Below are 18,891 nucleotides of genomic sequence, written 5' to 3' on the forward strand. Positions count from 1 at the left end.
AAGATAGGTCGATGCCATTAGGGACATAAACGTTACAAAGAGAAAGCTGGTGATTGTTAACTTTAACATCTAAATATAACCATCTACCATTTGTATCAGTAAACTCATTTAGTAATGAAACATTCAAAGATTTATGAAATAAAATTATCACACCATTCTTGTTATTAACAGCAGGTGAACAGAATATTTCACCCACCCACTGTTTACGTAATGATGATAAGTCTTGTAATTTAAGGTGTGACTCTTGCAACATCGCAACATGGCAGTTCAGTCTGGCGAGGTGAGATAGCACCCGCTCTTTTTTGACAGGATTACGCAATCCTTTAACGTTCCAGGTTATAACACGGAGTCCTTTCATGAGTAAGAGGTATAGCAAAATAGATACTTGAAAAGGAAAGTAGATTGGGAAAGAAGGTTGAGTGGAAGTAACTTAAAAATCAGTGGGCAGATAAGGGGAATGAAAAAAAGATCATGGAGGTGTAAAAAGAATAAAGGATAAGGGAGCCAACAGGTCATACAGCAGCAAAAAAGAGATCCTGAAGGGAAAAGAATACAGAATATAAATGAAAAGAAAAATAATGAAAGACGGAGAGAAGCACGAGGACGGAGTGAGAAATAAAAAGGAAGTAAAGGTCTAAAGAGAGGAATAATATATGAGGACCCAGAAGTACAGAGGGAGAAAAGGAAAGAGAGAAAAGGAGCAAATACAAGAAAAAGAGGAGGAGGATAGATCTCCCCCAAAGTAGATATCAGGAAGAAGATGACAAAAAGCCCGTAGGCTTTAGCCATAAGACCATTCAAGGGAGAGGACATTGAAGTGAGAGGGGGGGCGGAGAAAGGCAAGACAACCACACAAAAAAGAAACACTGAGAAGAAAGAGGTTACAGAATAGGACTGAGTAAAAATTTTGGTTGTGAGACGAAGGGTAGGAGATGCATTTATTAAAGAGGATAAGATGAGGTAAAATAAAGGGAGCTTACCATACACTAGGGTAGAACGGGGCCATGAGGTTGAACTGCACATACGATACAAAACATGAGAGAAACGAGGGTAAGGAACATCATCAGCCACATAGGGAAGAGTAGATCTAGGGAACATAAGAGGGAGTAAACAAAAAAAAAGATATATTAAACAATTGCAACAAACTGGCCAAACATTAAGAAAAACACATCAGGAAAACTGTAACAGACAATCATGGTTTGCTAAGTTCCATTAGTTCTCCTTTGTGGGAATGAATGAATTTTCGGCGATCAGCTGGGTCTTCAAAGCTCACAGTTCTGTCTTTGTAGGTGACTTTAAAGAAACAAGGATGAATTAATCCATAACGTGTATTCATAGATCGCAAGGCGGGTCTGAGTTCAAGGAACTCCTTCTGTCAGTTGGCAGTCGACTTGGAGACGTCTTGACTGAAGAAGATTCTATGGCCAGACCATAGCAACTGCTTGTGTTGTTTAACAGCGTTGAGAATAGCCATGAGGTCTGAATAGAAGAGAAAATAAGCAATTATGCCTCTTGGTTTTGAAGAGGGGGACGCACTCAGGGGCCCCAGTCTATGAGCTCTATGAGGATTTTGGAAGGCCAACGATTTGAAGAACTTGAGTTTTCAAGAAAGCAATCATGTCGGAGCCTTCAGAATTCTCAGGAATACCATAAATACGCAAATTCTTGCATCTGTTGCGATTTTCCAAATCCTCCGTGGTCTTTTTAAGTTGATTTACTTCTTTTGTAAGACTTTCAACTCTGGCAACAACGTCTTGGGGGTCACTGACCTGTTTGACATCTGAAAGTCTGGAATTGAGACCCGACCATTTATCTTCGATACGTTGAGGGTGGCTGCAGTGTCAGTCATGAAAGGCCGGATAAGGCGCAATTCCTCCATGATATCTTCTAATTGTGAGGGGAAGTGGTGATTTGGAGGGAGAAGGTGGATCCTTTTTGAGGCGTTTGCCTGCTCCAGCATTTGCATTCTTGCGCCCTCCAGATGAAGTCCCCTGAGACTTATGTGGATGCTCCATCATTACTTAGAGGCTGGGAAACTGTGAATGGTGAGCAGCCTTGAAGCGGTTATCAATACAAAACTAACGTAGAAGGAGAAAATTGCTAGCGATAAAAAATAAACAGCAAAAAAATAAAATTGTCTGCAAAAGCGATGTATGAAGCTTAACAGAAGAAAAAATGAGGGAAGGTACTAAATATTACTGCAGGGTAAACGTTGTAACTATCGCCATATGAAAGGGGCTGAAGGTGGCGTGAAGACTCACAAGTTACACAGCGCTATGTGAGGCAAAGCATAGTTCCTTGGTGGCGATGTGAGGAGAAAAGGGATAAATAAATGCTGAAAACAATCTTCCTGCGCTCATCAGGTGAAGACTTCAGTCTGTTGAGATAATATGAGGAGGTGTAGAAGAGAATTGATGAAGCGGCAACATCGCGCTAATGGAATGTGCAGCGCATGAGGAGAAACATTTAAAATGGCGGCCGCGGTAAATACGGGAGGATATGAGACAAAATAAAAGAATTTCCAGACCGTGCCATGTTCTGAGACTTTCACTGAATCATCTCCATGCGGTCCGGCACTGGAATCCATCGTTTGGATGAGGCTCCAGCTCCCAGAAAAGGTCCCTTCTTGTTTGAGCGCCGCTCGATGCGGAGGAGCTTCTCAGGTGGCAGGCATCTTGCGTCGCCACGTCGCGCCATCTCCCCGACCTCTGACCTCCTGATCAGAATATTGCTCTCCCCTCGCACAGCTCCACCAAAGAGTGTCTGCTCCCAGCGCTTCCCAGGTAGGTTTGAGTCCGCTGCCTCATGCTCTGGCCCTGCCCCTCTCCCTGCTTGTGTGATCCTCCTTACTGTGTCCTTTTATTTTTCTGCTGTTTTTTCTGTTGTTGCCCTCCTTTTTCTGTTTTTCTGTATCCTTTATTTTTTCTTTCTAAGCTTACTCTTTCTCTTTTTCCTTTTTCCCTCTTTTCCTCACGCTCTTTGTCTGTTTGCCGCTGCTGCCGCTGCGACCCCTCCCCCTCCTGTGTGTTCCTGCTCCCGCCTCCCAGCTGCCCCGCCCTCCCCTGACCCCTACTTAATGGCATGCGCTGCACAGCCATGCAGTTGACATGCACAGCGGGTGCATCAAAGGGACGCCAACAGCAAGTCTGTATGCGCCCGTCCACGACCCAACCGCAACCAGCGCCAGGGACCCTGGTCCTCCAACCTGCCAACGCTACAGTTTCTCGGCCCTCTCTGCACTCAACTCCGGCCAGGACAACAAATACAAACCGATCGACAATATGTTTGAGTCCGAACTTTCTCCTGCTGCCACTGCTCCTTCGCTTTCAATGTGACCGAAGACTAGGGATGGGCGGAATTTGCGTAGTCGCGCTACACAAACCCCTGCGAAATGGTAAAAAATCTCTGCGAGCATGCGAAATTTCCGCGAACATGCGTAATTGCTTATTCCGCGCGGTCGCGATGCTTTTTTCTTGTTTGCGAACGCTGTTTGCGTGCTCGGGGAGAACGATCTCGCGAACACGCATTTTGAAAGCACAAACAAGCAAAAAATTCCACAAAGAACGCGAAATTGCCCAAATTCCGCAAGCGGAACGGAATTTACCACCCAGGGCTACCGAAGACCCACCTCAACTCCACCCCACCCCAAACCCTGCAATGCATCCTCCTCAACATCCGCTCTCTCCACAGACACACCGCGGAAATATGGGGCCTCCTCGACAGCACCACCCCGACGTCACCTTCCTTGCAGAAACCTGGACGAACGCCACCTCAGGACCTGACATCGCAAACGCCATCCCGGAAGACTACAAGATCACCTGGAAGGACCACCCCAACCGCCCCAGAGGAGGCATCGCCATAGCCCACATGTCTAACCTCCGACTGAGCACCTACACCGACAGGCCGACAAACCTGATGGGACACCTACATTTCAAGATAGAGACGAACCCAACCACCACCCTCCGAGGCACCCTCATCTACAGAACCCCCGGACCGTGTGTACCTTTCTCCGACTTCATCACCGACATCATCACCCCGCAAGCCATCAACTACTCCGGATACACCTTGCTGTGAGACCTAAACTTCCACCTCGACAACCTCCAAGACCCCAACTCCACCTCCCTCCTGGGCAACCTCCTCAACATCGGACTCAAACATATTGTACCAGAACCCACGCACTCAACAGGACACACCCTAGACCCCATCTTCACAGCAGGAAACTCCATCAACTTCTGCCATACCTCTGAACTCCCATGGACGGACCACCGCTGTGTCCATTTCACCTTCAAAACAAACATCACCTGCACACGTCCACACCAGCTCCAGCGCAGGAATTGGAATAAGATCTCCGACTACCAGCTCACCGCCTCCCTCAGAAGCTCCGCTCCCACCCCCACAGACGACGACCCAACCATCGCCATCCGTACCCTACACAACTAGATCACCGACTGTGCCAGCACCATCGCCCTCTCAAGAAAACTTCCAAACCGCACGCCAAGAGAGCCAGCTGGTTCTCCACCGAACTCCAAGAATCTAGAAGAACATGCAGACACCTCGAAAAGTTATGGAGCAAGTCCAAAACCACAGCAGACCTCGACAACTTCAAAGCAGCCACCGCCACCCACCACAAGCTCATCAGACACTCAAGGAAGAAAACACTCCAGAACAGAATCGCCACCCACGCACACAACAGCCAGGAACTCTTCGGCATCATCAAAGAGTTTGCCCAATCCAACAGTGAGACAACAGACCTTCTTCCATCACAAGATCAAGACCATCTTTGAAAACTTCGATGACAACCCACACACAGAACAGGCACCCACCGTCCCCCACACCACGAAGCCAACACTTGACAGCTGGACCGCCCTCACCACTGAAGACACCCTGAAGACTATGAAGTCTACCCATGGATCCCTGCCCCTACCACATCTACCACAGAGCCTCAGAAATCATCGCCCGAGCTTCGACGAATCATCAACTGCTCCTTGCAGACCGCCTCCTTCCTCCACGACTGGAAACACGCCGAGATCAAACCCCTCCTGAAAAAACCCTCTGTGGACCCCACCGACCTCAAAACTTCAAACTGATCTCCTTACTCCAGTACCCGGCGAAAGTCATTGAAAAAAACGTTAACAGTCAGCTCACCTCCTTCATACAAGAAAACAACATCCTCGACTCCTCCCAATCAGGCTTCAGGAAGAACCACAGCACCAAAACCGCCCTTCTCGTCGCGACAGACGACATCTGCTCCCTCCTCGACAGAGGAGAGACTGTAGCCCTCATCCTCCTGGACCTCTCCGCAGCCTTCGACACAGTCTCCCATTGCACTCTAGTCAGCAGACTCCACGATGCAGGAATCCAGGACAAGGCCCTCGACTGGATCCATTTATTCCTTTCTTGCAGAGCGCGCCAGACTCCCACCCTTCCTCTCAGATCCCACACTGATCATCTGCGGAGTCCCCCAAGGATCCTCCATCAGCCCCACCCTGTTCAACATCTTCATGGCCTGACTTGCACCCATCGTCAGATCCCACGAACTCAACATCGTATCGTACTCATCCTCTCCCTATCCAACGAACCCAACATCTCCACACACAACCTTCAAGAAGGAATGGAAGCAGTCGCCAAATGGATGAACAACAGCTGCCTTCAACTATACATGGACAAAACCAAAGTTCTCACCATTGGCTCACACTCCGACACCTGGAACAACACCTGGTGGCCCCCGCCTTCGGGAGCCCACCCTCCCCCACTAACCACGCACACAACCTCGGAATCATCTTGGACTCCGAACTCAAAATGGACCTCCTCCTGTTTCCACACCCTCCATCTCCTACGATAGACCTTCAACTGGATTCCCCTCGAATTCAGGAAAACCGTCACCCACGCCCTCATCAGCAGCAGACTGGACTACAGCAACGCACTCTACGCCGGGATCAACAAGAACCTCACCCGCAAAATCCAAAATGTCCAGAAAGCCGCCGCCAGACTAGTCCTCAACCTTCCACGCCACTGCCACATCACCCAACACCTGCGGACACTATACTGGCTCCCAGTCAAGAAGAGAATCACCTTCAACCTTCTCACCCACGCCCACAAAGCCCTGCACACCACCGGACCCGCCTACATGAACCACCACTTGGCCCAGCTCTCCCTTGTGACTGTGCCGCAAATCAAGAAGACCAGAACAGGAGGCCGCTCCTTCTCCTTCCTCATGGCCAGGGTATGGAACACCCTCCCTCTCCACATCTGACAGACACCAACACTCTCCAAGTTCTTGAAGGACCTCAAGACCTGGCTCTTCGACGAATCACCAAGTTCATCTACGACCTGCGAAACTGCCCCCCCCCCCCCCCCTCCAGCGCCTTGTGACCCTTGCGGGTGGGTTGTTGCGCTTAACAAACCACTGATTGATTGATTGATTGATTGATTGATTGATTGATTGATTGTGTGCATTGTTTCTCTGTCTGCTTGTCTAATTCTTTTGGTAGCTTCCCTTTCTGAATATGCCTGTACTTCTTTAATGATGACATTTAGTAATTTGGACTCAAATCGTTTTTTTCCGTAGATGGGGACCCAATAGGAAATCATTAAAATCCATGTCTTGACTAATTTTGAACAAGTGCTTCTTCACAGCAGTTAAGCTGGAATGTGCTAGCCGTTACTGGTATAATTTACTCCCACAATATGTATTGCTGTTATAAGTACATATACATTATATCTGTGGTCTGGCCTATTTTATAAGGGTCCAGCATATAAAAAGAAAAAAGAAAAACACAACAAGATGATGGATGGAGTGTTGAAACTTTTTGACCGCTCACTCCCAGTCAAGAGATCTGGGTTTAATCCATCGTTCTTTTGCTCACTATGCCACCCCAGTTTGGACCCAGCCATATACAAATCAGTCTTGACCCTCATGGGAACAGTCCAACTCAAACTGCTAGGCCGGGGCGAACATGGCAAACATAACAAGATGATGGATGGAGTGCTGAAACCTTTCAACCACTCACCCCAGTCAAAAGATCTGGGTTTAATCCATCTATCTATACTTTTTAACCTCTTTGATGAATGAGAGGTCATCATCAGCACTGGGAAACTGTGCAAAACATTATGGTAGAGGGCCAGAAGGTCCCAAGCTGAGAGCATGTGGCTGCAGGGTTGGCGATAGGGCATAGAGCCCCAAAACAAAGACTCAATTGTGGCGAAGAGAGTGACAACTTGATGGAAGAGTGCAGTAGAACCTCTGTGAATATTGGAAAAGGGGGTTGCTGGAAGAGCTCCTACCATCAAAAGTATAGATATTGTCCACAGGAGGGGTCATAAAAAGAAAAGCTAACTAGATTAAGGTATTCTTAATTGATGACAGACAACCCGCATAGAAGGTGTTGCAGAGATTAAATGGGGCTGAAAATATTGCAGCCAATGTGCTTCTCCTAGTTCAGGAATTAATTGCTAATCAGTCTTGGGAATAAATCACCAAAAAACCACAAAAACATGCACTGCATCAGCCAAGGAGGACACTGGGAATCACAAGCAGGCTGATAACAACCAGCTTCTTAGCGTCATGGGAAGCAGCAGGAGCCCAGGCTACACAGGTGCTCCAGAACTCTGCATGGTCCTCAGTTCACGATTGGGACCACATGCAGATCTGGGCCACAGCTCCAGCCCGGAGTGCCCTCCCCAGTGTCCAGATCCAACAGGGCTGAGAGCGGCCTACCCCAAGTCCCCACAGCGAGGCCAGGCACCAGTCCAGGTCAGCATAGCTTGCAGAGCAGGTCAGATAGGTGTCGCTGGCCCAGCGAAGGCTTCAGCCCAAGAGTTAGAGTGATCCCTCATTACGTCCTAGTGCAATATATTTATTTATTACTTTATTCGATCAAAAATATGATCATTCACATCATAAAAAAACAGTACATCTGAATAAAAACAGTTAATATTGCATTAAAAGAATGTTCATTGAGATATCCATTAAAAAAAAACAAAGTTATAAGTCCTATAAAAACACAGGGCCTTATTTATGAGGCCTTGAGACAGTTTTGCGCTTCTGTTGCGTCACTTTTCATAACGCATCGGCGACGTAAAACATGTCTCCTGTTACGCCCTATTTACAAAGTGACGCATCTAAGCAGATGTGTAACTTTGCAAACCCCCGCCCTACATTATACCTGCATCAGGTATAATGTATGCAGGGTGGGCGTTCTCACGTAAGTAAGCCTCATAGAAGTGACACAGTGAAATCTATGAGATTTCACTGCGCCGCTTCTCGGGTGCAAATGCGTCAATATCTTACGCCTGAGACTGACGCAGGCCCTTTCACTTTCGTGAGACACTCCAGCAATGCGTCACTTTTGCGCCTACATATACGTCAGAAATACTGACGTATCTGCAACTCCTTGCGACATCATGTGTCATACAGTAAATATGACGCATTTATTATGTCGCAAGGAGGGCGCACTGAGAAGTGACGCATCGCTGCTTTCACGCAGCGATGCATCACTTCTCATAAATGAGGCCCACAATGAGCAGGATCAATCATAGAAACAGGTTGAGCTAAATAGGCACAACAATGTTCAGAGACTGGTTAACACATTTTGACCTCTTCCACCAGGCAGATAGCAAGAATCTCGAAATAGCAAACACTAGCCAGCTTGTAGTATCTGATTTAAAAATATGTGTGGCTTCTGAAGGACACCTAATAGAAAGCATACGGCAGACAGGGGCTATCCAGGTTCTTCTGAGATCCGCATAGGAGGGACAACAAAAAAGAAAATCCTCAAGTGTCTCGGGAGCAGTGTGGCAAGAAGGGCACAATGAGTTAACCAACACATTTCCCCAGCTACTTCTCCTTGCATTTAAAGGAATGGTTCCGTATCTAAGTTGGATATACAGTGCTCGTGCCTGCGGTGGTTCGATATCGTCCAGGAAGGTTTCGAAGCCAAAGCTACCTTTAACATTTAAGAACCTCACAGTTAAAGTGCCATGTGCAAAGCGTTCAATGCTTTCCCATACCATCAGTCCCCAGAACCTTTTTTTAACAAGGGGGACCATAGATTTAATAATGGTCCCAGGTTCCTCCCAGAGCTGCCCCAACCCTATTTTTAAAAACCAAGCCTTGATCTTGTTGAACCACTTGATTCAACCTGTTTGCTTGTGCAGGGCAATCAGCTCGACCATGGCTTCCTTCAACGGGACCTGGGTGTTGCTTGTCCAAACCCTAATCCAGAACAAAAGTGCCCTGAGAATGGCAAAGTGTTCAATAGGTTTTAGGCCAAGATCTAGTCTAAGTGGCAGGAGTGGTGTGTTCACTGGCAGGTTCATGATGGCTTTAATAAATTTATTTTCAGTAAGGGTTAGGTGTGTCAGATTTTCCGGCCCCCAAAGCTCGGCCCCATATAGAGCAGCTCCTTGACCTTTTGCCCTATGCAGTTCTAGGATAGGTGAAATGGGCCGGTAGCGTGAGGCCCTAGCCCTACGTACTATGGCACAATCTACATGCTGGAGGGTCAAAGTACTCTTTTCCAGCTGCGGATTCCATACCAGCCTATCGCTGATGCGAACTCCCAGGTAATCAAAGGACTTGACTTGCGTGCCCAGCACGAGTTTGCCCTTGCTGGATTTATAGGGATTAAAAGACATATATTTGGTTTTGGAGCAGTTTATTTCTAAGCCCTTTTCTTTGCAGACTTTAGCAAATTTAATTAAGAGGTTTTGGATTCCTCGAGGTGTCTGGCAATAAGCAGTGTGTCGTCTGCAAAAAGCGGACAAGGCACTGCGCTGGCTGCCAATTTCGGGGGGGTAACCACCACAATTATAGAGTTCACCAATTAGACCATTACTATAGAGGGTAAATAATGTAGGGGCAAGGACGCGACCTTGGCGCACGCCTTTCCGGACCAGTATGCTATTGGTCAGGCTGCCATCGGAATTCCACCTAACCTTGGCATAGGTGTCATGGTGTAGCCGAATCAGGAGTCTGAGTAAATAAATTGGTTGTCCTAATTCGCTTAATGCTAGCCAAAGTTGGGACCGATCTATAGAGTTGAAGGCCATTTTTAAGTCCACAAACACCACATATAAATGACCTCCTCTGATGGTCATTTCCTTCCATATTAACAGGAGGAATCTGAAGACTTGGTCAGTGGTGCTTGTGGAGGCCCTAAATCTTGCCTGTAGGTCAGACAAAACATTATTTTCCTCAATCCAATCATGGATTCTGGTCAAAATGATTTTGCAAAATATTTTTGGGGAAACATCTATTAAGCTGATGAGCCTATAGTTACCAGGCGACCCTTTGTCACCCTTTTTGTGGATGGGAATAATTTTGGTGCCCCGCCAGGTTTCCGGAATGGCTCCCCCAAGCAAGATGGTGTTAAAGACTTTTTGGAGCACGGGGCCCTATATAATGGGTTCGGCTTTGAACAGATCTCCCGGGAGCTTATCTAGGCCCGGGGCTTTCCTACTCAGCATCTAATTTATGGCCAAGATGGTTTCGTCTACTGTTATGTTGTGTCCATCAGATATTTCAAAATCCTGAAGGTTCATATGTGTGCCTGGATCGTAAAGGAGCCCCTGGCCTGCGAATAAATCCCCAAAATAGTCCTCCCACACATGGGGCTGAATGAGGAAATCTGTTTCCGTTTCTAGGTTTGGTGAACCCTTCGACAGAAGGTGCCAAAAGAGTTGGCTATTCTTATGTTTCGCAGCATCTAAAAGCATGCCCCACTTTTCAGACTCCCAGTCCCTTTTTGCCTTATTTTGTGCCAATTTATATGACTTTCTGCAGCTTTTTACATCTACGGGAGACTTCCATTTCATTGCATCAAATAAGTTATCCCCGGCTTTTTTACAGGCTTCATTAAACCAAGGGGCTGTTTTCCGCTTTAATCTAGTACATTGTTTATAAAAATGAGGTCTTATATTTGAAATCAGTTTTAAAAAAGTGGTCATAACGACTTCTGGCCCTATGGTCGACGTACTCAAGTCTATTAGGGTCTGCTCCACCTCTGTGTTTATTTTGGGGAGTGCAGTTGGATCAGCTAAAATAAGGGGCCACTTAACTCTTCTGTTGTTGTTTGTAGTAATGATCGGAGTACTCTAAATCCTGGGATGACCGTACAATGAGGCTAGACCAGTCAACGTAAGAGACAGGGCGTTGTGATAACGGTCTTCTCGAATTAAAATAGCCATATCTTTAACACTAGACCAAAGATCGAGATCGACACGAATATAGTCGATCCAAGTCTTAGAAGCCCCCCTCTTAAATGTGTGACACGCCTCTTTATCAAAGTGTGTCTGGCCGTTACAAGCTCTGACCCCAAATACAATAGTGAGTGACAAGACTTGTTATCCCACTCTAGTGCATTTCTTAATAGGTGGTATCTGAAGTTCAGCAATCTCCCTGGCCATGTCCTCATCTGAAATAAGATCCTGTATGTAATCAACTGGTTCAAAAGTTGTATTAAAGTCTCTGGCGATTATCAGTCAGTGACTTCCCGGGGCTGAATCAAGGTAATTAGTCAGAGTTGTTATTGTCCCAGATGGTCTATGGGCGCTAATAATCCTGTTATAGATGTTAAAAAGTCTAACTTGCACATTCTCCTTACCCAGTGATAGTTCTAGCCCAAGTATTTAATCTGAATCATGATTTAAAACCTTGATTTCACATGCCAGCGAGTTTTTGACCCAGATTAAGATACCACCTGCCGGCTATTTGGCTTCAATGCTATATGTGGTAAAACCTACCCTATGGACACGTCCAACTGCCCAGGTTTCCTGCAGAAGGCAAAAATGAAAACCATCCATTAGCTTGCACCAATCTGGGTCGGTTATCTTAGACTTTATACCGGCTACATTCCAGGATAAGATTTTCAAGTCCTGGGAGTCGACTAAGGATTCCTGTGTAAGCTCTATGGTGTTGGTGATCCCCCCCCGCACATTTGTTGGGTATGGAGATGAATACTATTTGTTGCAGGTTCACTTAAAACAGGATCACTGCTGGTGCATGGCATGGAAATGGCAACGAACTGCATAGCAGATATATCTTCTGCGAAAGATGAAGATGCTCTGGATAGTCAGTCTTGAGATTCTAGAGTACTCAGGAGATGATACCTGTTTCTAGTTTCCAAAGGGGGGGGCCTCCTGGTGTGTAGGAGTCATTACACTGGCCATTTAATTAGCCAAAGTGTTCCTCTCACTGTTTTCAAGGGGCCTGTAGAAGAACCCAAGTGGTAAAACGGCGATCGCATTGCCCGGCCTCTGGTTATTTAAGTGAGACCCCCATCCCAGCAACCGACTGGTAATAATTGGGGATCTGCAATTTATAACAATGCAATCGCCAGGGAATGGCTTGCGTAACGGGCCAACCCAGCTGACTCATCTCACAAATAAAATATCATGGTAGGTTTTGTTCTTTAGTTGGGACTGTTATGTCTTAACATCTGGTAGCTCATTGGTTGCCTTAGCGACGGAGCCTGGATTCTTCTGGGGTATCCATGGGAACTGGATACTAGACAGAGGAGTGCTGGCAGTTGCGAGCAGAGGATGTACCTGGGGGTTGCTCTTCACATCTTAATAAAGATCCTACAACTTTCATCAGTCTGCTTGCCATAAAAGTGGCGACAGAGGATGGGATCATTTAAGCAGACAATGGAAAAGAAAATCAAGAAGAAGGGAGAAGCGTCAACCCCCAGATGAACTGAACATACACAGCTGTTTGGCATCGTGATCCGGGCTACAGGACTTTCGAGGACGTACTTATGGTGAGATCGTCCCAGAATGAGAGTGGATGCCGTGTGTAAAAGTTAACTTACAACTGTGAACTCTGTAGGAAGGAAAAAAATTCGCCCTTACAAAGGAATGCAGCAAGTGTGAATAAGACTGGGCATATTCACTCACAAGTTGTGGAAGTCATAGTTATTACTGCGCGAGAACTTAAGGCACTACGTGTGGTAGGGAAGGAAAACATGACTGTTGACTTGGGGCATGAACGATTCTACCTACAGTGAGCGTGTGATTGCGTGGTGAAGAAACACAGCGCACTTGAAGCGAAGAGCGAAGAAGCCAGAGAAATTGGTCTTTTGATCAAATTTGATCGTCAAGTGAGCCTCGCGGGCGCTATATTTAAAATAGCTTACATTTGAAACAACTGTTGTGGCCACGATCCCGTTGCTGCCATAGATACGCATCGCGTGAATCGGCTTCGTTGTTCTTTCCATGTTGTTCTCTACGGCGGATGCGTGTAGTGCATCATGGGAGCGGCAGCGCGTCAAGACATATGAGTCGTCAACGCTGTGAGATCACAATACAACGTTGCCATAGCAACTAGTCTACCCGATGCACTGTGTAAAGGGAGAGATCTGCACACACGAAGTGTGCAAGGAAGGAATAAACAGTGTCATGATTAATATACTCTAAAGCAAGAAGATATTTAGAACTTCAGCAAAACTTATTTCCAGGATTTACATCGTCAGTTAAAGGAGACAATTGTTGGGGACTACAGACAACGGTGACTACATTTGTTTTGTTAATTTGTTGTTTTATTTAATTGTTTACTTGGCAGAGTTCATCAAAACATATCTTTGATCTTAACTAAAGTTAAACAGTACACACATTACAAATATTGCATATGTACATGGTATTAATTATAAATTGATCACGCAATTCTAATTAACTAATAAGATGGATATAGCATCTATTATTGCACCTCCTAAATTTTTACAAAACCCAGGGGAACCTACACTACCTTGGGAGGATTGGATAGAATCCTTCGAAACTTACTTAGAGGCCATAGGTGGGGAGGACTTCCTAGCCTCCAGGAAAGTGGCAATATTAAAACATAATCTGGGTATAGAAGGGAGGAAGGTTTTAAAAACATTACCTATCGGCACTATTGTGAAACAAATAGTCATTGAAGATAAAGGCAATGATGATGAGAATAAGGAGGAAGGTGATGTAACAGAGATATTGTATGAGGATACAAGTGTCACTGATGAATATGTTAGTGTAAAGAATGCCTTAGAGGAAAACTTTGGGAAGAAAACAAGCATAGTAGTAGAAAGACATAAGTTCTTTTCTAGATCACAACAAGCGGGAGAAACTGTAGAACAATATATTTCAGTGTTAAGAACACTTGCATCTACATGTAAATTTAAAGATCTTCATGAAGAAATCATAAGAGATCAATTCATAAATAGAACCAGCGACACTAAAATTCAAGAGAGGCTTTTAGAACTGAATAACCCAACATTAAAGAAAACCATAGAAATAGCAAGAAGGATCGAAAACACTTCAAAATATGTAAAAGAATTAAGTACAGATAAATCAAGCACAACAAAAGTGTGTGCAGTAGAAAAAAAGAACATACAACAAAGTAATAAGAAAGAAAACATTAGTAATAAGACATACATTACTCAAAAATACAACAAAGCATGCTACAGATGCGGTAGCACCAGACATACAGCCGATTCCGAGAAGTGTTATGCGGTCAAGGAGAAATGTTATAAATGTAAGAAAGTGGGTCATCTAGCACGCATGTGCAAAGCGGGGTCTGTATTTAATCCAAAATGGAAACATCCAGTAAATGCGATAGAAGAGGATGTTGAGAATGACAGTTCAGGAAGTGAAGGAGAGGTAGAGATAATGGTCATATGCGATAATGTGATAAATGAGGTATCAGAGAACTATAATCCGCCCAAGTGTGATTTAGGAATTAATGGAATCAAGATAACTGTGTGGGCAGATTCGTGTTCTCCATATACTATCATCGACAAATATGCGTGGGAGAAAGTTGGAAGTCACGATTTGAAAATGCCTGATGTTGAACCGGTGGGATATTGTGGGATTAAACTTCCTTTGTTAGGGTACTTTGAATGCACGTTATCTCACAAAGGCAGGACGACTACAAGCAAAGTATATGTGGTGGAAAGGGGAAGAGCATTATTGGGATGGTGTGAACAAAAAAAATTGGGGATCACATTAAATCCAAATCACCCACAACAGGTTCTTACTACGGAAGAAGCTGAAATTAACAAATGGTGTACCAAGTTTCCAAAGTTATTTAGTGAGAAACTAGGTTGCTTACAAAAATTTGAGCACTGTATTAAACTAAAAGCACAAAGTGTACCATGTGTTCACAAGGTGAGGAGTGTACCATTCACGTTGAGGGAGAAGCTAAAATTAGAGCTACAAAGATTGTGCGAAGCCCAGGTAATAGAACCCATAGAATCTTCAGAATGGCTCAGTCCGGTAGTTTTGGCACAAAAACCGGATGGAAATTTACGAATGTGTGTGGACTTGAGAGATCTAAATCGAAACATTCTCATTGATCGTTATCCATTACCTCACATAAATGAAATGGTGTCTTCTGTGAACAATGCAACATATTTTTCTCTGATTGATCTATCTAATGCTTATCATCAGATTAAATTAAATCCATCTTCCAAACACCTCACATCTTTTATCACACCGGAGGGAGCTTTTCAATTCATAAGAATGCCTTTTGGCCTAGCTTCGGCGGTTTTTCAGAGGGTGATGTCCAAAATTTTATCAGGATTACATAGAGTGTTGGTGTTTCAAGATGATATTTTGGTCTGGGGTGCCAATCGTTTAGAGCATGATGAAACACTGACTAAAACTTTGGAGAAGTTGCAACAGGCAGGCTTAACTGTAGGAACCAAAAAATGCAAATTTGGTGTCCAAGAAATTGAATACTTAGGACATACTTTGTCTAAAGATGGGGTCAAACCTAAAAAAAAATTATTAGATGCAATTACAAATGCTCCATCACCTCAAGACAAAGAGCAGTTACGCTCCTTCTTAGGTCTGGCGGAATTCTATTCCAAGTTTGTCAATCACTTTGCAGACAAAGTACACAGACTCAGAATCTTAATGAAGAAGGGAGAGAAGTTTAATTGGACAGAAGAATGCCAAAATGATTTTACCTTCATTAAAGAACAGATTGTCAGGTCTGTTCACTTGAAACCGTTCAATCCGTCACATCAGAGTATCATAGTAGTTGATGCGAGTGCTTATGGTTTGGGTGCTGTCCTTATGCAAAAATACTTGGATCAAGAACGAATAGTAGCATTCGCATCACGCACTCTGAAAGGGGCTGAGGCTACCTACTCAGTAATTGAGAAGGAAGCACTCGCGTGTTGGTGGGGTGTAACATATTTCAGGAATTACATATGGGGCACTCGCTTTGAGGTTAAGTTAGACCATAAACCTCTGATAGAGTTATTCACGACCAAAGGAGCTGCTAAGGCTACTCCTAGAATAGCCAAATGGCTGTACAGATTACAGGGATATGATTTTTCCCTACAGTATGTACCGGGGAATCGCAACGTTAATGCTGACTGCCTTTCACGGTTACCATTGGAGGGTGATGACAAAGACACAGACCACAATGATGATTGTGTGGTAGCGGAGGTAGTGGGATCGTGTAAAGGTGCTATATCTTGTGATGAATGGAAGGAAGCTATAAACAAAGATAATACCCTCACAGAGTTAATGAGTGAATTATCAAATCCATCTGTTCCGGATATTATCCTAAAAAAAAAATTTGGTGAGTTCTGGACAGTATGGACAGAGCTATCTGTGGTGGAAGGAGTACTATGCAGGAATGGTAGGTTAGTAGTCCCGACTAGCCTCTACAACAGATTACTCAATTTAATACATGAGGGTCATAGTGGCATGTCTGGAATGAAAAGGAAGGCCAGAGAAACATTTTGGTGGCCTGGGATGGACAGGAATATTGAGGAATATGTTCGTGACTGCATGGAATGTATGTGTAGTGACAAAACTCACAGGGTAGAAGAATCAACCATTTCCTCAACACAATTTCCAAGCAGACCATGGGAGAGGGTTGCAATGGACATTTGTGGCCCATTTTCATCCAAGGGCATCACTAATAAGTTTGCAATAGTACTAATTGATTATTATTCCAAGTGGCCGGAGGTAGCATTTACAAATGACATTAAAGCTTGTAATATTATAGAGTTCTGTGACCAGATCTTTCGCAGGGAAGGGTGTCCTGAAAAGTTACTCACGGACAATGGCCCACAACTAATATCTAGTGAATTTAACTCATACCTAAACAACATGGGCATCATACATCATACTACGGCTGTCTATAATCCAAGAGAAAATGGCCTGGTAGAAAGGTTCAACAGAGTGTTAAAGGAGTGTATACAATTAGCTGAGGAAAGTAGTGGAGATTGTAAAGAGGCAGTTAAAGAAATGTTGTGGAACTACCGTACCACACCTCACTCAGTTACCAAGGAATCACCATTTAAACTTCTTAAAGGCAGGCAACCAGGCACCAAGGTTACTCCAGGGTGGATGTTAAAGGGGTTTTCTAGACCAGTCTGCACTAGAAGCTTGGAATGTGCGGTAATGAAACGTCAGGATAAATATGTACAAAGACACAATGCAAAAATAAAAAGGAATGAGAGACATTTCACCATTGGTGACTGGGTGAGGACATATAGTGTGGGGTCTCAAAGGAGGGGGTTATCGAAGTGGTCTGTACCTAAGCGAATAACCAAGATTCGTGGTAACAGTGTCTGGTTAAACGATGGTAAGGTGTGGAACATTCGGAATGTAACCTTATGTAACAAATTGGAGGTGAAATCTTGTGCATCAGGGAGTAGTGACAACAATGGTGACAAGGGGGTCGATGAAACATGTAAAGACAAGCGTACCCGGAAGACTCCAAGATGGCTCAATGATTATGTAACTTATTGATTGTTCTTGTGTTGATTAGGATGTATAAAATGTATAAAGATACCATTGTTATTAATGCTTAAAGTACACTTGTTATTTCTTTTGTATTATTGTATTATAAAGAAAGGAGATGTGTTATGTCTTAACATCTGGTAGCTCATTGGTTGCCTTAGCGACGGAGCCTGGATTCTTCTGGGGTATCCATGGGAACTGGATACTAGACAGAGGAGTGCTGGCAGTTGGGAGCAGAGGATGTAACTGGGGGTTGCCCTTCACATCTTAATAAAGATCCTACAACTTTCATCAGTCTGCTTGCCATAAAAGGGACTGTGTTTCAATTTGGTTTTCCTGAAGGGTGGGAACATTGGTGAGAATGGCTAAATAAGGACAGCACATTGGTGGGAGATGTATAGTCACTTTATCATCACAATTAATTGGGCCGTTTTTGTGGGGCAGTAATAGGGGTGTTAGTTGGTTTGTGCGTACATCGTTCCCAGTAATAACTGCGGATGGTGGACCAGGCTTAATTTTACTTGAAAGCATGCGTATATTTGCCACTTGACTAGTGCTAGCGGACCCTTGGTGCTTCTGTGCTATTGTGCTGGGTTTCTAGGGACGGCATTATTCACCAGACAGGGTGGTTGAGTGTTGCATGTGGCAGATGACCCCTCATGTTGGTTTAGAGTCCCCCTTTGAACAGAGCCGCCATCCAGTGAGTTCAGTTTTGCCCCTACCCCTGTAATTAAACCACTAACCGTAGAATGCATAATTGTCACAGTATACTCCAATTTATCTAATCTAGCTAAGATTGGTAGAACATTTCTAGAAATCGCAGGGATATTAACGCCACAGTCATTTGCTGAGGAATAGCTAGTGGCTGAGTTGGTAATAACAAGTTAATGCCATTCGAGGTAGCTGGGCCTTGTAAGGGTGATGCCGGAGCTTCTGGGCATGTGTCCTGGGACTGTCTCTTTGACCTGGTCCGTGTGCATCTTGTGGGCTCCGTATGTTTTACTTTTTTCTTCCTATTTCCAACCGTATGTCGTACTGGTAAAGTTAGGGGTGTTGTGCAGGGCTGCTTAGCTGAAGATGGAGCCGCAAAGCTACTCATGGGTGCGGAATTTGTTTGGCTAAAATCAATCATTTGAGCGGCCTGGGCATCCATCAAGT

The 18,891-nt window shown here is 44.7% G+C and overlaps 1 protein-coding gene across 1 annotated transcript in view; it reads left to right on the plus strand.

Moving 5' to 3' along the window:
* LOC146789040 (collagen alpha-6(VI) chain-like) overlaps nt 1-18,891 on the plus strand; it is a 748,331-nt gene that overhangs the window by 442,260 nt on the left and 287,180 nt on the right. The window lies entirely within an intron of this gene.

This window comes from Triturus cristatus, chromosome 10 (assembly GCF_964204655.1).
Source record: "Triturus cristatus chromosome 10, aTriCri1.1, whole genome shotgun sequence".
NCBI classification, from domain to species: domain Eukaryota; kingdom Metazoa; phylum Chordata; class Amphibia; order Caudata; family Salamandridae; genus Triturus; species Triturus cristatus.